We start from the raw sequence: 17,455 nt of genomic DNA, 5'->3' as shown, positions 1-17,455 counted from the left end.
CCTTCTGACCACACCCCCATTCCCCTCTTCCTCACTGGGGTGGCAGCTTCTCTGTCCCCTTCCGGTTGTCATCCACTCCCAACGTCTCTCCTCCCCTTCCTTCTTTGTCCCACCCCCTCTGGGGAATCCTGTCCCCACTTCTGTATTGGATGGAAGGTGTGTCTGGAGGATGTCACATGTGTGAGCAAAGACTGGTGGCCCCCGGAGTGGCCTCGGGTGATTTGGCCCTAAATTTCCTTTTCTCTGCCCCGTTCGTGACATCTTTCCACATACCCTGTGCCCCAGGCACAAGGAATAATTGCGTTGATAGGTGGGTTAGGCTCTGGCCTCAGTGCACAGCTTCCCAAGGGCAATACTTTGGCCGTAGTGATACTCAGCATGGAGGTACGTATGACTTACTGTAGGGAGAGTTTGTGAACTTCATTGTCAGACCACACATCCAGGAAGACACCCTCATGATAAATACTGCCTCCTCTATTAGGAACTTACACATCCTACTTCTCTACCAGACTAAAGAGTCTCCTGGATACAGGAAATGCCTCGTTTTAGGGCAAGTACTATTTTGTCTAACACTGCGTCCCATTGCCATGTTTTGAAAGTCCTTTTGAAAATTTATGTAGAAACTCAATTCCCCAATGTGGTGGAACTCAACAGGTGGGGCCTTGAGAGGTGATGGCTTAAAAGGGCTTCTTCATGAATGGATTAATCAATTCAAGGATTAATGGATTAATGTGTTAAAGGATTAATGGCTTAATAGGTTAACGGATTAATGGGTTATCATGACAGGGGAACTGGTGGCTTTATAACAAGAGAGACCTCAGTTAGCACGTTTGTACCCTCAGCCCCTTCTCCTTGTGATACCCTTCCCCACCTCAGGACTCCCCACCAGCTAAAAGGCCCTCACCAGATGTGGCCCCCTGACCGTGGACCTCTCAGGCCTCATAACTGTCAGAAATAAATTCCTTTTCTTTGTCAATTGCTCAGCTTCAGGCATTTTCTCATAAGCACCAGAAAACAGAAAAGCGGACTAAAAAATTCACTCAGTTGGCTCGTTGCCTGAAGCTCAGCAGCTAGGGTGCCAGCCACATACATTGGAGCTGGCGGGTTGGAACCCAGCCTGGGCCTGCCAAACAACAATGACAACTACAACCAAAAAATAGCAGGGCATTGTGGTGGGCACGTAGAGTCCTAGCTACTTGGGAGACTGAGACAAGAGAATCGCTTAAACCCAAGAGTTTGAGGTTGCTGTGAGCTGTGATGCCACGGCACTCTACCCAGGGCTACATAGCGAGACTCTGTCTCAAAACAAAAAAACTCATGCAGTCAAAATATTACATATTGGGTTAATGTTGCAGTAAAATGGTGATGAGGACTGTGTGTTTAGATACAGTCTCACTCCTTTGCAGTCTGTCTGCTGTGTGTTTAGACACAGTCTAACTCCTTTGCAGTCTGCTAAAAGTCTATTTATTCCTGGGAGTTCCGTAGTGCGCACATGTGGGTGCATAGATTTAATGTTTTAAAGGATAATAGCTTATATTTGAGCATAACAGATTATAGTTGCAGGGTAATGCATTACCAAAGAATCCGTTAAATGCTGGAGGGTTCTTTGTACCATGCTCTAAAATTTATTTACATCTGCACGCACACTTATCAAAGCAGGTCTAGTGTTGCTGGTGATCTGAGCTGGGATCTGAGTTGCACACATCAACGTTCTTGATGCACCAGGCGAGGTGAAAATTAAGAACCGTCCTAAGCACAGAGACTTAGAGCTGCTGTTGCTTGGAGGGAGAGAAGCAAAATATCGGTGCCTCCTAACACAATATTGTTTTCCCCTGAAGAATTCGTTACCTGTGCTTTACTTAAAGAAAAAAAAAATGTAGGGCAGGGCGTTGGAAATGAACAGATAACCTTGCACCGGTAGATATGACTCTGCTCCGGGGAAGATGCTAAAGAGGAAGGCTTTGAAACTAAAATCAAGAAATGAAAGTTAACATTAAAAAAAAAAATGCCGTCAGCAGTTTAGATCTTCTGAAAGTCACATGGAGAATGGCTTAACTGGAGTTTATAACAACTCTGATTTCACATGTATAAATAAAATATACATATTTTAAGAAAAAGCATAGCCAAATGTTTTTTTTTTTTCTTAGAACAGTTCTGCCGCTGTTTTCCAGACACGTGCTTCCAAGGCTAGTTACCCCGCGGTAAACTCTCCTAGTCGGCATTGCATTTGAACATTTTAATCTTCATTTGTATTTTGTGGTAGCATTCTAAGAAAGATTTAGGTGAGTTCTCCTGCATGAAAATTCATGCGGATCTTTTGTTCTCTCTTATTTTTCTTGTTCTCAAGATTTTCCAAATCGAGCAGATTGACTAACATCACACATTTGATTTTCTACAGCTGAGCAAACTGAATTTACTAAAATGTGAAGACATTTCAGTGACACTGCATTCATTGATTAGTGGTTTACTAGGTGTGGTGAAAAGGAGGCTACTGGTTTTGTGTTACTCCTGCCTTCAACGTCATCATCGTTAGAGGACAGGAAAGAATAAGCAAATATTATTAGGAAGGAACAAAGTGTAGGAGACCCCACGTCACAGCCACACAGGCTGAGAATGAGCCAGCTGCTTCTCCATCCTCCTTTGGCAAGTCAGTTGCCCCCTGTTCTTAGTGGTGCACATATAACTTTGGAATTGTCTCCTTGTCTTGAGAGAGGACTACTCGCTCCCTCCAACTCCTGAGCGTGAGAGATTCATCTGCAGGTGGCAACTAGTCACTAGTGTGAAAACCAAAATCTAAGACAGCCATATAATGTGGTGGGTGAACTCCACATGGACCAAATCAGAGCATCAAACTTGACCACAAGCTCATCGTCTTACCAGATCCAGACACCCACAACACATCATGAAATTCTGATACTTAAGAGTCCCTCCTCTTAGGAATGCCAGAAAAATTACACAATTTTTCCAAATTTTAACCTATATTATTTTTAAAAATGACTTAACTCAAAGCCCCAGACATTCTCTGGAGCTGGTTGACTTGGCAAGAAACTCCAACCCTGGGCATCTAGAGTGATCTTGATGTTAAGACAACATGACCTGATGCCTTGTTCTTTTCCTCCCCGACTATGTGAACAAAATATTCCTTAATATTCCTTACTATATTCCTCACCCTGGTGTTTCAAATCAGCAGATTGGGTTTTTCAATTATTAGTAGATAGGAGCTCTTTGGGTTCAGTCCTTCAAAAGCTTGCATTGAAGTTAATAGTTTCATAAACTATGGCAGGGTCACCCCTCTTATACATGTAAGCTTGCATCACACGCACACACCCCTACCTAAAATGATTAATATACGGTCTGCATTTTTGTATTTTACCTGTAGAATGAGCCAACGAAGGAGGCATTTTTTCGCATGCTCTTTTGGACCGTGCTGTAAGATTTGCACATTGGTTATAATGATGGGTCTCACTACACTACAATATTAAAAAAACTTGATGAAATATTCAGTGCCCACTAAAATAATCATACATGAAGTTGTGGCTTTGCAGTTGTCAAACTTCTTTTTGTAGTCATGGCTACATTTTTTTTATTTTTCTGAGAACAGGTTAGACAGACATCTCCTGCTCCCCTTTCCAGGGTTATAAACTGAAGTGGGAGGAGGTGAAGTGGTTACTGGAAAATCACTGTGGGCTGCTTTCCAGGGGTTGTCTGGACCAATGAGTACAAAATTCTCATCATGGAACCTTCCCTCAAGAAGTTTAGAGTGACAAAATCAATAGATGAAAGCAGACAGGGTGTTGACTTCTCCTCAGATCAAAGCACAATTTAGTCCACTGTCCAAAGTCAGTGGCTAGAGGTGATTGCATTTAATTGCATTACATTTCCTTACATAATTGATATAACTACTAAATGAACTACCTGTGTTGTGATATATGGTCATCTCGATGCTACCCATGTTTTGGGGCATCACAGGTTTTCAACATCTGTTTCACCAAATGATGGCTATTTGTGTTTCGTCTCAGGGGGTTCTGGAGGGCTTAATAATGCTAGAGATCACCTAGGGAGCATTCTAATCCCTTTGAGCTGCTATAACAAAATACTTTAGACAGATCAGCTTAGGTACGACAGGTATTTATTATTAAGAGTTCTGGAGTCTAGAGATCCTGGGATGGCAGATGCTGTGAGTGGTGGGGACTCAGCTCCTGGTTCATAGATGGCGCCTTCTCACTGTGTCCTCACATGGTGGAAGGGGCAAGGGAGCTCTCTGGGGTCCCTTTTATAAGGATGCTGAGGCTTGCAAACAACACATACTTATTGCTCACAGCTCTGGAGGCTGAAGATCCCAGCGTGGCAGATGCTGTGAGTGGTGGGGACTCAGCTCCTGGTTCATAGATGGTGCTTTCTCACTGTGTCCTCACATGGTGGAAGGGGCGAGGGAGCTTTCTGGATCCCTTTTATAAGGACCCTAATCCTATCCATGAGGCTCCACCCACATGACCTCATCACTTCCCAAAGGCCCCATTTCCTAATACTATTACATTAGGCGCTGAGATTTCCTTGTATGAATTTGGGTGTGGGGACATAACCTTCAGACCATACAAGGGAGAGGAAAGAGATGAGAAGTTCTCAGCTCCACCCAGCCACCTGTGTTCTCTCCCTAGCCTAGTTCCATCTTTGAATGCTGGATTGTGAACTTTATTGATGCCTCCTGGTGTTTCTCAAGAACATCTAAAGCCCGGGCTATCAATATTAAATCTTCCGTCTTCAAAACACATGATTTTGTGTGCTGTTATTTGCCAGTTCACTAGAATGATAAATAAATCTTGACCATTTCATGTAGGAAATAAATACCCCCATCAAGATACACTGTTCATGTAATTAACAGTGGTCAACCAAATAGGATATTATTTAAATGCATCCTATAAGGAGAGTTCTTTTCCTCCAAATATCACTATGCACAGCCTAATATTTATCCTTTCACTTTGCTACCCTACCAATTTGCCTCCCGAATTCAGAGTCATCTCCTTGGGTTTTCAAGCCCTAGTAATACAGGTTGTCAGTTACGTGACTTTTCCTTTGTTCCAAATAGTTTTTATATATTACCTTATTGGGCTCAATCACTATTAAGTAGTTACCATTAGAAATGGTTTACTGTCACTATTGCTACAACACAGGACCATGAACTTGGTGGCCGAACACAACCCACATGTGTTACCCTGCAGTTCTATGTTCAGAAGCTTCAGGGCCCTGGACTGGCCAGGTCTTCGGCCCCAGCCTCTCTAACTGTCCAGACACAGACCGCTGTGCTACCTTGCTTGGGATCAACTACCCTTAGGTGCCAGACGGCAATTCGTCTTAGCCAGGAGAGAGAGAGAGAGAGAGAGAGAGAGAGAGAGAGAGAGAGAGAGAGAGAGACATGTTCTTTGAAGGAGAGAAACAGTCTTAGTAGGAAAGCAAATCTTAGCAGTTCATAGAAGGGCGCCGGGCAGGCACCCTCCCGAGCAGGAAGAACGAAAGAGTTAGAGTGAGTGAGTCCCTGAGAGAATGAATGAATGAATGAACCTGGACTAACTTCTGCAGCTACTTACAGAAGTGATCCTGTGGCTATTTGCACCACAGGTGTGGAAAAATGCCACGTACTTATGTTCTCGTCTTTGTATTCTTATGCTCTTGTGTTCAGGAGAGCCAAATCCCTTCCCCGTGCCCTTATCACCAAGGCGTTATATTACTGAGCTGTGACAGGTGTTTACAGAATGTTCACAGTTTAACTCATCTTTCCTTGAGTTATATGGTCTACTACACAGAAGTTCAAAATCAGTCTTAGGAAGCTAACGCCAGTGTGTCCACAGGGCTATAATCCTCTGGAGGATCTCGGGGATGAAGTCCTTATTCATCCTCTGGAGGCTGCCTGCTCTCCTTGGCTCAAGGCTCTCCTCCATCTGTAGGCTGAGTCTTTCTCAGTCTTCCATCTCTCTGGTCACCTCTCATTTCCGACCCCCTCTTTCATGTCTCAGGGTTTGCTGATTAGCAACTTTTATTCAATCTGCCACCTCCATTCCCCTTTTGCATGTAAGGTCAGAGAGTTACGCTGGTCAATCCATGGGCATCTCTGCCTGCTATACATTGGTTATCATCATTTTGCAGCTGAGAAAACTGAACAATGACATTTATATAATGTACTCAAGGTTGTTGGGCTTCTAAGTGGTAGAGCCAGTTACAATGAGGAGCTTATGCTTCCTGGGGATGCAGTGTTGTGTGGGGTGTGGGACTGGGCTAGGGTGGAGATCTTCACCTTAGATCCTTGTGAATCGAAATTCAGTAGGCGCCTACTCGGTTTTGGTAGGAAGCAGCAGATGCAAAGTATTGCGTAGGAATTGGGAGAAAAATAGACCAAAGCTGATAATAATGGACATTGAAATAATATTATACCAAAACATTAAACTGGTCCGAACCATTTTGGAGTCAGGTTTTTTGTGGAATTATTTCAGCTTCCTCAAAATCTGAATTTGCAGAATGTCCTTTTTTTCTCTCTCTTTCTTTGAGACTTTGAAATTTTATGTGAGTTGTCAGAGGAAAGAGGCTAAGTAATTATCCAAACTCAAGATGTACGAGTCATGATTTGCTCAAGATTCATCAGGAAGCTCTCCGGCAGGGCAGCAAACACTTTCATCTCATTAGTGCTTCATAAATGAGTTTATTGTTACGTAATCTTGTAAATAATATTTCCAAAGCCGATAGGAATCAACTCAGTTGTACTTTCTGTCTTGAAGACTGTGACTTATGAAAAATAGGTAGTTTTGCTGATGTAGTTGAAGCACTCAAAGTACAATGGTATCAATTTAAAATCACAAATGTTTTTTCTTAATAAATGCAGTCAAATATTCTTTAAAGAGTGCTAAGGGGGCCGGCGCCTGTGGCTCAAAGGAGTAGGGTGCTGGCCCCATGTGCTGGAGGTTGCCAGTTCAAACCTGCCCTGGCCAAAACCTGCAAAAAAAAAAAAAAAAAAAAAAGAAAAGAAAGAAAAAAAAGAGTGCTAAGAGGCATAAGAAATTTAAAGCTTAGTTAACATTGAGAGATTTTATGGTTTAGTTGTTTCAGCTCTACTATGTGGATTAGCACAACACTGGTAAGAGACTTTGTATACTGGGGTTTAAGAGCTCAAGCTTTGGTGGGGACATGAGTATATATATATATATATATATACACACACACACACACACACACGCATATGTATATATATGTATACATACAGGGTGGCGCCTGTGGCTGAAAGGAGTAGGGCCCTGGCCCCATATGCCAGAGATGGCAGGTTCAAATCCAGCCCCGGCCAAAAACTGCAAAAAAAAAAAAATTATATATATACACACACACACATATATATATATTCACATACATACCAAGTCCCTAATTTAACGAAGATTTATCAGATGATTTTTAAACTTTATGATGGTGTGAAACCTATCCACAATCAGTAGAAATTGTATTTCAAGTACCCATATGATCAATGTGTTTTTTGCTTTCAATACAATATTCAATAAATTAGATGAGATACTCAACACTGTATTATGAAATAGGCTTTGTGTTATATGAAGGCTGCTGCAGGCTAATCGGAGTGTGCTGAGCACATTTGAAGTAGGCTACGCCATGTTATAATGTTGGCTCCCAACATGTGCATCTCTGTTTTTGGATATTTTCAACTCACCATGGGTTTATCAGATGTAACCCCATCCTAGGTCAAGGGCACCTGTATATATGTATAAGCATGAATCCATATATAAATATGTATTTTTTGTGGTTTGAATATGGGCACCAACTCCTTGAACAGGTCTTGTCTTCTTAGAGGATCTGTTTTCTGCCTGATAAAATAGGAACAGAGTCATCTCTCCCATGAAATGGCATTATGGAGGAATTGAGAAAAATCATGTGTTCAACTTGGAACCCTGTTGGCATGTAATTATTGCCTCCAAAATAATGCTGATTTCTGGGGGATATAAATACTTGTTTATTTATTATATCCCATGAAAGGAAAGAACCCACGTTTCTTGGATTCTAAAACACTATAGTCTGGGCCGGACTTGGAAGATGTTTGTAAGGAGACCAGTGACCTTAAAACTGAGGAGCTTTAGCTCCTTGGGGAGGACCAAAGTACACAGATCAGCAGTAGGGAATTCACCAGCTCCGCTCATGTCTGTGGTGCTCAGGAGCGGCCCTGACGGTGCTGGCAGACTTTCAAGAAGCTCTCTGTTCACGGGAGCAGCAGCTTTGGGGTTTATGAGGGAAGAGAAACCTGGCAGCAGCTCAGGAGGCTATTGACCGCAGCCTCACACAGGTGCGAGGGAAGGAGAAACAAAAGCCTCAGCTATCTGGGCGGCGCCTGTGGCTCAAGGAGTAGGGCGCTGGTCCCATATGCCGGAGGTGGCGGGTTCAAACCCAGCCCCGGCCAAAAACCACAAAAAAAAAAAAAAAAAAAAAAAAAGCCTCAGCTATCCGTGTAGCTCCGTATTTCTCCGGGATTGATCTCTGCCGATAGGGTCCTCCCCCTTGTTCTCTGCCTCTTCTTTCCTTGGAATCTCTGGGAGGTTCTGGCACTCTTCCTTCAGAATTACACCTCAGCTATATTTTGTTTCTGTTTTGGTTTGTTTTTATCTGAAACTTTCCCCTCTTTCTGAAATGATCTGGTGAACAACCAAAGTCTCTATTTAAGCCATCTTGCCCTACACCTCTTGAATTCTAAAATAGACATATGTGTTGGGCATGAGATTGTACTTAGCAAAACAATTCATCCCAAGACAGTGGAAATGTGTTTGCCAAAGGGATTAATCAGAGCTATTTTTAGAATAGCAAGAATTTGCAGGAAGGAGGTACACGGAATAGCCTATTTCTCTGCAGACCAGCCAACTGGCATGCGTGCTTTGGGCAGCACAAACTTATGGAGATTTATATTTGTAAAACATACACGTCTTAATAGCAAAGATCTAGTCTCCCTTTGAACAAGATAATGAGTATGGAACATCTTTGAAAGCTTAGACAAATGTATAAATGTATAAAACTGGTGATAAAGAAAATTACATCTGCTCTCCTATCACCCTCTGTTTTATTTCTATATGTAAATGTTTTTACATCGTTGCAACCTTTCTCTGCCTAAGCTCCCTTTCTGGGGAAAATCTCTGGGATTTGATTTTCTGTCCATCTAATCCTAAAATTGGAAAGTTAATCCCACACTGTTTAAGGTAAACGATTGAGTTCTTGTTTGCAACTTTGAGGATATGGAGAGTGTTATATATTGCTGATATATTTTTATAAAATATAAAACAGCATGAGAACATCTGGAATTTTGAATATAGTGTCTGGCATTTTACAAGTATATATCCTCTAGAATGCTCCTTTCTTAGTAAAGTGGACTGGTAGAAAAAAAAAAAGAGTTCTGTAAATGACATTTGAAGGTCATTCAAATAAACTTCTCGTTTACTGTACAAAGCTTTCACCTGCCTGCCTATACAACTTATTCTTAAAAGATAAATGACAGTATTATATCCTAGAAATTCTAGAGAAGCTTCCAATAAGAGACTCTTTAAAAGATTGGGAAAAAAAAATAGTTATCCAGAGGTAGCACATACAGCACCAACTAAAAATACGTGAAAAAAAAGAAACCCATACTGAACCTCAGAGTCAAAGCATTCTATAATAGACATACTCTTATTTGACAATGTGAATGTTACTTTCTTTGCATCATCATCATTATTATTATTATTATTGCTTAATATTTTGATGTAGCAATTGTCTGATTCCTTTTCTGAATGTATTTATGTTGAATCGTTCTTTATAAGGTTTTTGTGTCTAGTCCTTATCTTAAACAGTGTAATTGTTATTAAATTTTAAGTCTTTTTAATTTTGCGAAGGCAAAAAAATGGAAACCTAATTAACATGTGTATAGGTAAAAAAAAAAAACCCTCTAATCTGTAGCAGTTTATAGGAGGTATGTTAAAATATTGACCTATAAAAAAGGATAGGAATTCTATAAAAATGTAGCATAATAGCCAAATTTTAAAAATAGAATTGGAAAACAAAGATGATGCTATCTCCCCTGGATCAACCTGGCTCAGGGGAAGAAAAAAGGAAAGGAAAGAATATGGAGGCTTAATCCAGGAATCTGACATCCAAATAGCATTTCCAGAAAAGGATGATGACGTGGAATACAAGGAAACAAAAATGACACACAAATAATTCTGAAAATATTCTCAGTATTGAGGGATATAAGTTTCCGGGCTTCTGGAGTGCACTGGGTTCATCACAGTAAATGAAAGGACCCTCATGTAAAAGCACATTGCTATGAAATTTTAGAAGAACAGAAAGTACTTGGCAGGCAAAGGGAAAATAAAAAATAAGAAGAAACTATAAATAATTCAGACTTCAGAATGTCATAGAACCCTTCACATCCTTTTCAAAGGTGAAAAGACAGAATCATTCGTCATTCTGAGAAAAAAAATAAATTTACTACATAGAACTCTCTTGGACCAAACAAACTATCAGCGTGCTTGCAGAGTTCAGACATTTTCACTCTCACATACCATTTCAAAAGGTTTTCCTTTTACACACCCTTTCTTAGAAATCTGTATGTAAGGGTGGTGCCTGTGGCTCAAGGAGTAGGGCGCCAGTCCCATATGCCGGAGGTGGTGGGTTCAAACCCAGCCCCAGCCAAAAGCCACAAAAAAAAAAAAAAAAAAAAAGAAATCTGTATGTAATTTTGTGTTCCTGCAAACAGCAAGATAAAGTACAAATGGAAAGACAGGGGACCCAAGGGGGCCTGGTTGGAAGAGAGCTCAGAGAATGCAGGTCCCAAATTAGCTCTGGCTGCAGGTGGGACAGCTGGAAGCCTAAGTGGTGAGACTTAAAGGAAAAAATTTAAAGAGAAGGACATGAAACATGTGACTGTGCAGAAAAAGTACTGAAGTAGGCTTTAGTTCTCTTGGAACATTTAGAAAAACTGACCAAAGACACCCAGAAAGTGGGACAATCAGAACGTGATTCAGTTGTGGTCTCTGTATGAAACCGAAAGTTATTCAATAAAGGGGCTTAAATGAGAATGCAGTGCTTGGTTCGGGAGGGATCGTTCATAGCACACTTACAATAAGAATACTGAATATGCCCATCACGCCAGATAATGAACTGCGATCTATGTACACCATGGAATAGTATTCAGTCATAAGAAAAGATGGAGACTTTACATCTTTTGTATTCACCTGGATGGAGTTGAAACATATTCTTCTTAGTAAAGTATCACGAGAATGGGGAAGCAAGTATCCAATGTACTCAATACTAATATGAAGCCAGTAGATGATCTGATACAAACCCACACAAGAGAAAAAACTCAATCAAGTTGGGGTGGGGGACAGGGAGAAGGGGAGGAGAGGGACGGAGGGAGGGGATGGGTGTACTCCCACCTAATGGGCACAATGTAAGGGCATATGGCAAATTTCCTGGCAGAACTACAACAGGGATTGTACCTAACAAATGTGAGCATTGTAATGTAATTGTTTGTACCCTCATATTAATCTGAAATACATAATAAATAAAAATACTGAATAACGATATAGCCAAAACAGTGTGGTAACTAACTGGAAGAAAGAGGAGTCAAACAGGGTGCTGGTCACCCACAGAGAATTTATAGGTAACACTAAAAACAACATAGCAAGACAAAGTAGTATAAAATATCGTTTAGGGTTTGGTGCCTGTAGCTCAAGTGGCTAAGGCGCCAGCCACATACACCAGAGCTGGTGGGTTCGAATCCAGTCCTGGGCCTGCCAAACAACAAGGAGGGCTGCAACAAAAAAAAAAAAAAAAAAAAAAAAATGGCCCGGCGTTGTGGCGGGCGCCTGTAATCCCAGCTGCTTGGGAGGCCGAGGCAAAAGAATCGCTTAAGCCCAGGAGTTGGAGGTTGCTGTGAGCTGTGATGCCATGGCACTGTACCCAGGGCGACAGCTTGAGACTCAGTCTCAAAAAAAAAAAAAAAAAAAAAAAATCAGAAGTGTGGTGGGACACATTTTGGGAGGAAAAGCTAAAAGCTCTAAGAGTGTTTGCTTCTGGAGACTCTGACCCTGGCAGGTTGTATCCTGAGCAGTAATTGCCATTTGGTGTGGTGGTCATATGTGCTGTAAGTTGACCACCCAACGGACTGCAACAAATTGGTCAACATACGGAGGTGGTTAACAAAAGAAACTAGGCCTGCTGTGCTGACTTGTACCTGTGGTGCATGTGCAGTCAATGAAAATTAGGTCGACTGAAGCAGGTGGTCAGTGTAGAGAGAGGGTCAGCTTTGGGAGGATCTACTGTAGTGGGTTGGCTCTGAAAAGTTTAGGCAAGCTTTCCTTTGTCTAAACGAAAAAAGACCAAGATTTCATGGCATGTGTAGGTGAATAGTCTCATCTACAGCACTATTTCTTCTACTTACTTGCCCTTTGGAGTCGCCTGGAGAATTTAATAAATACCGGTGGCTGTGCTGTGTTCACCTGGGGCTTCTGACCTACGTGGTCTAGCTAGATTTTCTCAATTCTCTTTAGAGTTTGTGGTCTACAGCAGAGTTGAGAAGTGTGGATCTAGGTAGCTGTAATTCATACTTTAACATCTCATCCAGGGTTCCGTTCACAAAGATATTCCACTTTCAGTAACAAACACATGAATTATAATGATTTAGATTGTGCAGACGTTATCACTCATTTTTTTAAAATTATCTTTTTACAGAAAGGCTTTAGCCATCACTTAAAAATGACATAATCCTCTCAAGCTTTCTGGGTTTTGTTTTTTGTTTTTATTCCCTCCCCTCCCCAAACTGAAGTCACAAAATGTTCTCTTTGTGGGGTCCTTTGTCTGTGTTGGGAAGACCATTGTGCGTGGTCAATGGCACCATTCCGGTTTAATTGTTCCGATTTGCCTCGTTTCTGTAATCGCACACACATGAGGTTGAATCAAATATAATTTTCTCAGCTTGCATTTCCTATCCTAAAGTGGCTTCTTGGAGGACCGTGATGCATTCCTCTGGTCTAATTCTGCAATGCCCTTTCCACTCCCAGGCCGGGGACGTAATTACCAGCTCTAGAAACTTGTTCTTTGGTCAAGGATGCTTGTGTTGGAGCCAAATTTTCTTTCATTAGGATCTGTCCCTTCCTAAGCTTCAGAAGTGAAGAGGGTTGAGTTCATACTAATAAGCCCTGGAGATGATGAAGAGAACATTTTCTCCATCTCTGTAGCTGGCACACTCTGCATTTTCCCCGTGTGCTTTCTTGCACGATAAACATCAGATGGATGGGTGTGCTCAGCCGCCGTCTCCCAGGGTGCTGGTGTCTCTCTGTTATTAGGTGAGAAGCCCAGTGGCTTACAAAAGCGTTTACTTTTCAGAACTCCCTTTTATCCTGGGAGATAACTCAAATCTGTGCAGTGCTGATATTTACAGCCGGGTGGATGACATGATGTTATCCTAGGCAGTGGTTCTCAACCTTCCTAATGCCGCCTGTATTTTCATTGTTCAAAAGGGGTCACAACCCACAGGTGGAGAAATGCTGTCCTAGAGTGTATTTCTCAAATTATTGATTTCAGTGGAATGTATTCACTCCCTCCTCTGTCTTGGGAATGATTGCCTGTGTCAGCTCCTCCCTTGGGGAGCCTTGCCTCAGATCTGCAAAACCATCGTTTTCCCACCGGAAGGCCACCTCTGACGGAGAACATGTCCCCATACCACCCCCTTCTGATTTTCCTGCAAGTTTTCTGAGATTTGGTGTCCTTAGTCTACTCTCTTAGAATGTCTTTAAACCTAAATGATTTTTTTTTTCTGGAGATAGAATTTCATTCTGTCTCCCTGGGTAGAGTGCTGTGGTGTTATCATAACTCACAGTAATCTCACTCTTTTGGGTTCAAGAGATCCTCCTGCCTCAGCCTCATGAGTAGCTGTGACTGCAGGGGCTCCTGCCACAATACCCAGTTAGTTTTCCTATTTTTAGTAGAGACAGAGTCTCGCTCTAGTTCAAGGTAGTCTTAGACTCCTGAGCTAAAGTAACCCACCCGCCTCGGCCTCCCAGAATGCTAAGATTACAGGCGTGAGCCACCATGCTTGGCTAACGCTAATGAATTTTTGATGTTCTTTAGTGCGTTTTGCTAAAAGCTCTTCATTTGTGAAATAAACAAAATGAAATATCAAGATGGTCTCATTGGAAGATGGCTAGTAATTTTAATCTAGTATGTAAAATACTTAAAGAAGAGACTTCTCTCTCCCTCCCTCACACACACACACACACACACACACAACAGATCTGTAGATTCTATGCTAGCGCATATTAAGCCAGTTATTTGAGAATTAGTATCTGGCCTTCCAGAAATTCAGTATCTTTTCCTAATGACCTGATTAATTCAAAGGGCACACAGGATGGAAACAAACCGTCCTGGTTTTTTTTTTTTTTTTTGTTGTTGTTGTTGTTTGTTTTGCTTCATTTTGTATTAAAGCCCTCTTGATTTATTCAGCTTCATGGAGCTCCAATACTTCAAGTTGCAGGAAGAAATTCGTCTTCAGGTGTCAATGTTTGTATCGGTAGATTTCCACTCAGGAGAATCTTCCCCATGATAATTTAACCTCAGGATTTTGTACATGTGTGCAGCCCACTCTAACTTACACAGTCTGGGGTGGGCCGACGGAGAAGAACAGCCTTGTTAAGGAATAATTAACCATGGGGGAAATAGAACAGTCCTTGCAGAGGATTTAATTGGGTTTAATTGGGTTAAGAGGAATAGGCCAGAGAGAGAATAGCTCTTAATAGGAGGTCTCAAAATAGCCAAGGAAAGCATTAATTGCAGAAAATCTGTGACATCAGATTACTGTTGTGAGGAAAAAAAAGAAAGATCAACCCTTTTATATTCTTATCTGTACAGAAAAGGGTGACAAAGAGAAAGAAGCCTTCCCACGCCTGTATTTAAGAAAAGCAATAGGGTGGTTTGAGATTTCAAAGGGACATGGTTCAGGTGACAGAGTCAGAACAGAGAGACAAGGGTTTGTTCTTTTTGAGTTTCGGAAGGGAAGATTTTGTCACTTGCGGTGAATTTACACGAGAGGTTACATAACACAGAGCCTATCCTCACGTTTTCTTTTGGACATGGGACACAGGGTATGGATACCATGGAAAAAGAGAAAAGGAAGGGTTTTCAATGCCTCTGTGGACTCTGTTCCTGCCTGGAATTTTTCTGCAGAGGCTCCCTCTGGGCATATGTCATCCACGTTGAATTAATTAAGCCTCACTTCTTCTGAGGAGTCGCCCTCCCCCTTTAATCTGAAGAATTTCACATGAAAATACACGTGCACCACAGTTTTCTATATATTTGCGATTAGAGAGACATGTCTGTCTTTGCCGTTTTATTTTATTTATTTATTTTTTTTTTTGAAGTTTTCGGCTGGGACCGGGTTTGAGCCCACCACCTCTGGTATATGGGGCCGGTGCCCTAATCCTTGGGCTACAGGCGCCGCCCCTGTCTTTGCCATTTTAAGTGGCTTTGGTTCAGAGAGAGATGGTCCATGTGGTTGCCCAGCAGGTCTGGGAGAGAGACCATGTCTCCACCTCTAAGCAAGGGGCATAGACAGACGTTTAGACTTCCCAGGTGAGAGAAGCCCCAGAATTCCTCTTTTTCCTGGGTTGTGTGCACAGCTGTGGCTTCCAGGGAAACTTAGCTGAACTGGTTTCAAGTTCCACCCAGGGTCACCAATAAAAAAAAGATGCCCAGGAAGGCTTGGGAGGATTTGATAAAAGCAAAGTAAGACTTCTAGCTGGAGGCGTGCGCCATTCCACCGGACAGAGTTCTGATAGGAAGGGAGGAGAAAAGCCAGATGAACCTTTCCCAAGAGAGCTGAGTAGATGGCTATTCCTTTCTCTAACCGCCCCCTCCTCACCCACCAGCAGAAAGTTGCCCTGTAGCCTCTGCTGTACTCAGTAGGTCATGGTACTTAGAGACCTGGGTGGTGTTGATAGATTAGATACTAGACCACGATTCTTAACTGGGTTCTGACCTTGAGTACATGTGACTGGTGCCCCTATCCATCTAGTGGAAAATAGACACCTTTTCCAAAATTTAAATGTTTACGCCATAAGATAAATAAGCTTAAAAGGAAACCTATCTCATGAAAGTAGTTTTCAACATTTATTTAAAATAAGCTATAATGATACATGTGCTTCTTTTTCCTGCCCTAAATAGCCAGACCTGGTAAACAGGTTCATAATTATCAGGGTGTCAAAGGAGCAGTGAGCCACACAGCCCTTAGTGATATCCATGGGCACAGGTGTGTGTTAAGGTACCTGCATTCTTTTTTTCTTTTTTTTTTTTTGCAGTTTATGGCTTGGGCTGGGTTTGAACTCACCACCTTTGGTGCATGGGGCAGGTGCCCTACTCCTTTGAGGCACAGGCGCTGCCTCAAGATACCTGCATTCTTGAGGCCAGGCGTGGGGGCTCACACCTATAATCTCAGCACTTGGGAGGCTGAGGTGGGTGGATTGCCTGAGCTCATGAGTTCAAGACCAGCCTGAGCCAGAGCGAGACCCCATCTCTAAAAAATAGCCAGGTGTGTGGCAGGTGCCTGTAATCCCAGCTACTTGGGAGGCTGAGACAAGAGAATCACATAAGCCCAAGAATTTGAGGTTGCTGTGAGCTGTGATGTCACAGCACTCAATTGAAGGCAACAAAGTGAGACTCTGTCTCAAAAAATAAATAAATAAAATAAAAACCCAGATACCTGCATTCATAATGGTAGCAAATATTATGCATTATCTTTTAGTTCCTGGTACTAAAAATACAGATGTGATAGCCCTTGCTCATTTCAATCCGCAGAACCCACAGATTCTATCAGAGGACACTTGGATAGGACTGAGCTTCATGGACTTTGGGAGGAGAACCCTGAATTTAGAGTTTATTTTGTAGAGAAAAGGCATTTCATTTATTTATTTATTTTATCCATATATATTTAATGTGTATATATACACAAACATATATTTTTTAAACGTGCATGTATAGTTTAGAATTTTGCCAGAGGGGAGAGATGTTGAGGTGATTGGGTTCCAACACAGAACACAGAGTGTGGGAGTTCTTTTTATGTCAAAAAAAAAAAAAGGAAAGAAAGACTCTAGCAGATAAAAAAAAAAAAAACTTCATATAAATTTTTTTTTATTAAATCATAACTGTGTACATGAATGCGATCATGGGGCACCGTGCACTGGTTTTATATACGATTTGAAATATTTTCATCACACTGGTTAACATAGCCTTCCTGGCCTTTTCTTCATTATTGTGTTAAGACATTTATATTCTACATTTAGTAAGTTTCGCCTGTACCCTTGTAAGATGCCCTGCAGGTGTAATCCCACCAATCACCCTCCCTCCACCCATCCTCCCCCCTCCCTCCCCTCCCTTTCCCCTTTCCCCATATTCTTAGGCT

General features: G+C 41.8%; 1 protein-coding gene across 12 annotated transcripts in view; it reads left to right on the top strand.

Annotated features, from left to right (window-relative positions):
* The window catches only part of NLGN4X (neuroligin 4 X-linked), a 363,400-nt gene that overhangs the window by 48,078 nt on the left and 297,867 nt on the right, over positions 1 to 17,455 (top strand). Inside the window, exon 5 of one of the 12 annotated variants that reach the window (XM_053580975.1) lies at positions 2,153 to 2,282. The exons of the other annotated variants lie outside the window; for them this stretch is intronic. The gene's annotated coding sequence lies outside the window, so the exon portion shown is untranslated. The remainder of the gene's footprint in view (positions 1 to 2,152; positions 2,283 to 17,455) is intronic. 12 annotated transcript variants of the gene reach the window in all.

The sequence above is a fragment of the Nycticebus coucang genome, chromosome X, assembly GCF_027406575.1.
Source record: "Nycticebus coucang isolate mNycCou1 chromosome X, mNycCou1.pri, whole genome shotgun sequence".
Classification (NCBI taxonomy): Eukaryota; Metazoa; Chordata; class Mammalia; order Primates; family Lorisidae; genus Nycticebus; species Nycticebus coucang.
Note: the sequence above shows the minus strand (reverse complement) of the source record. Positions and strands in the feature narration are given on the sequence as shown.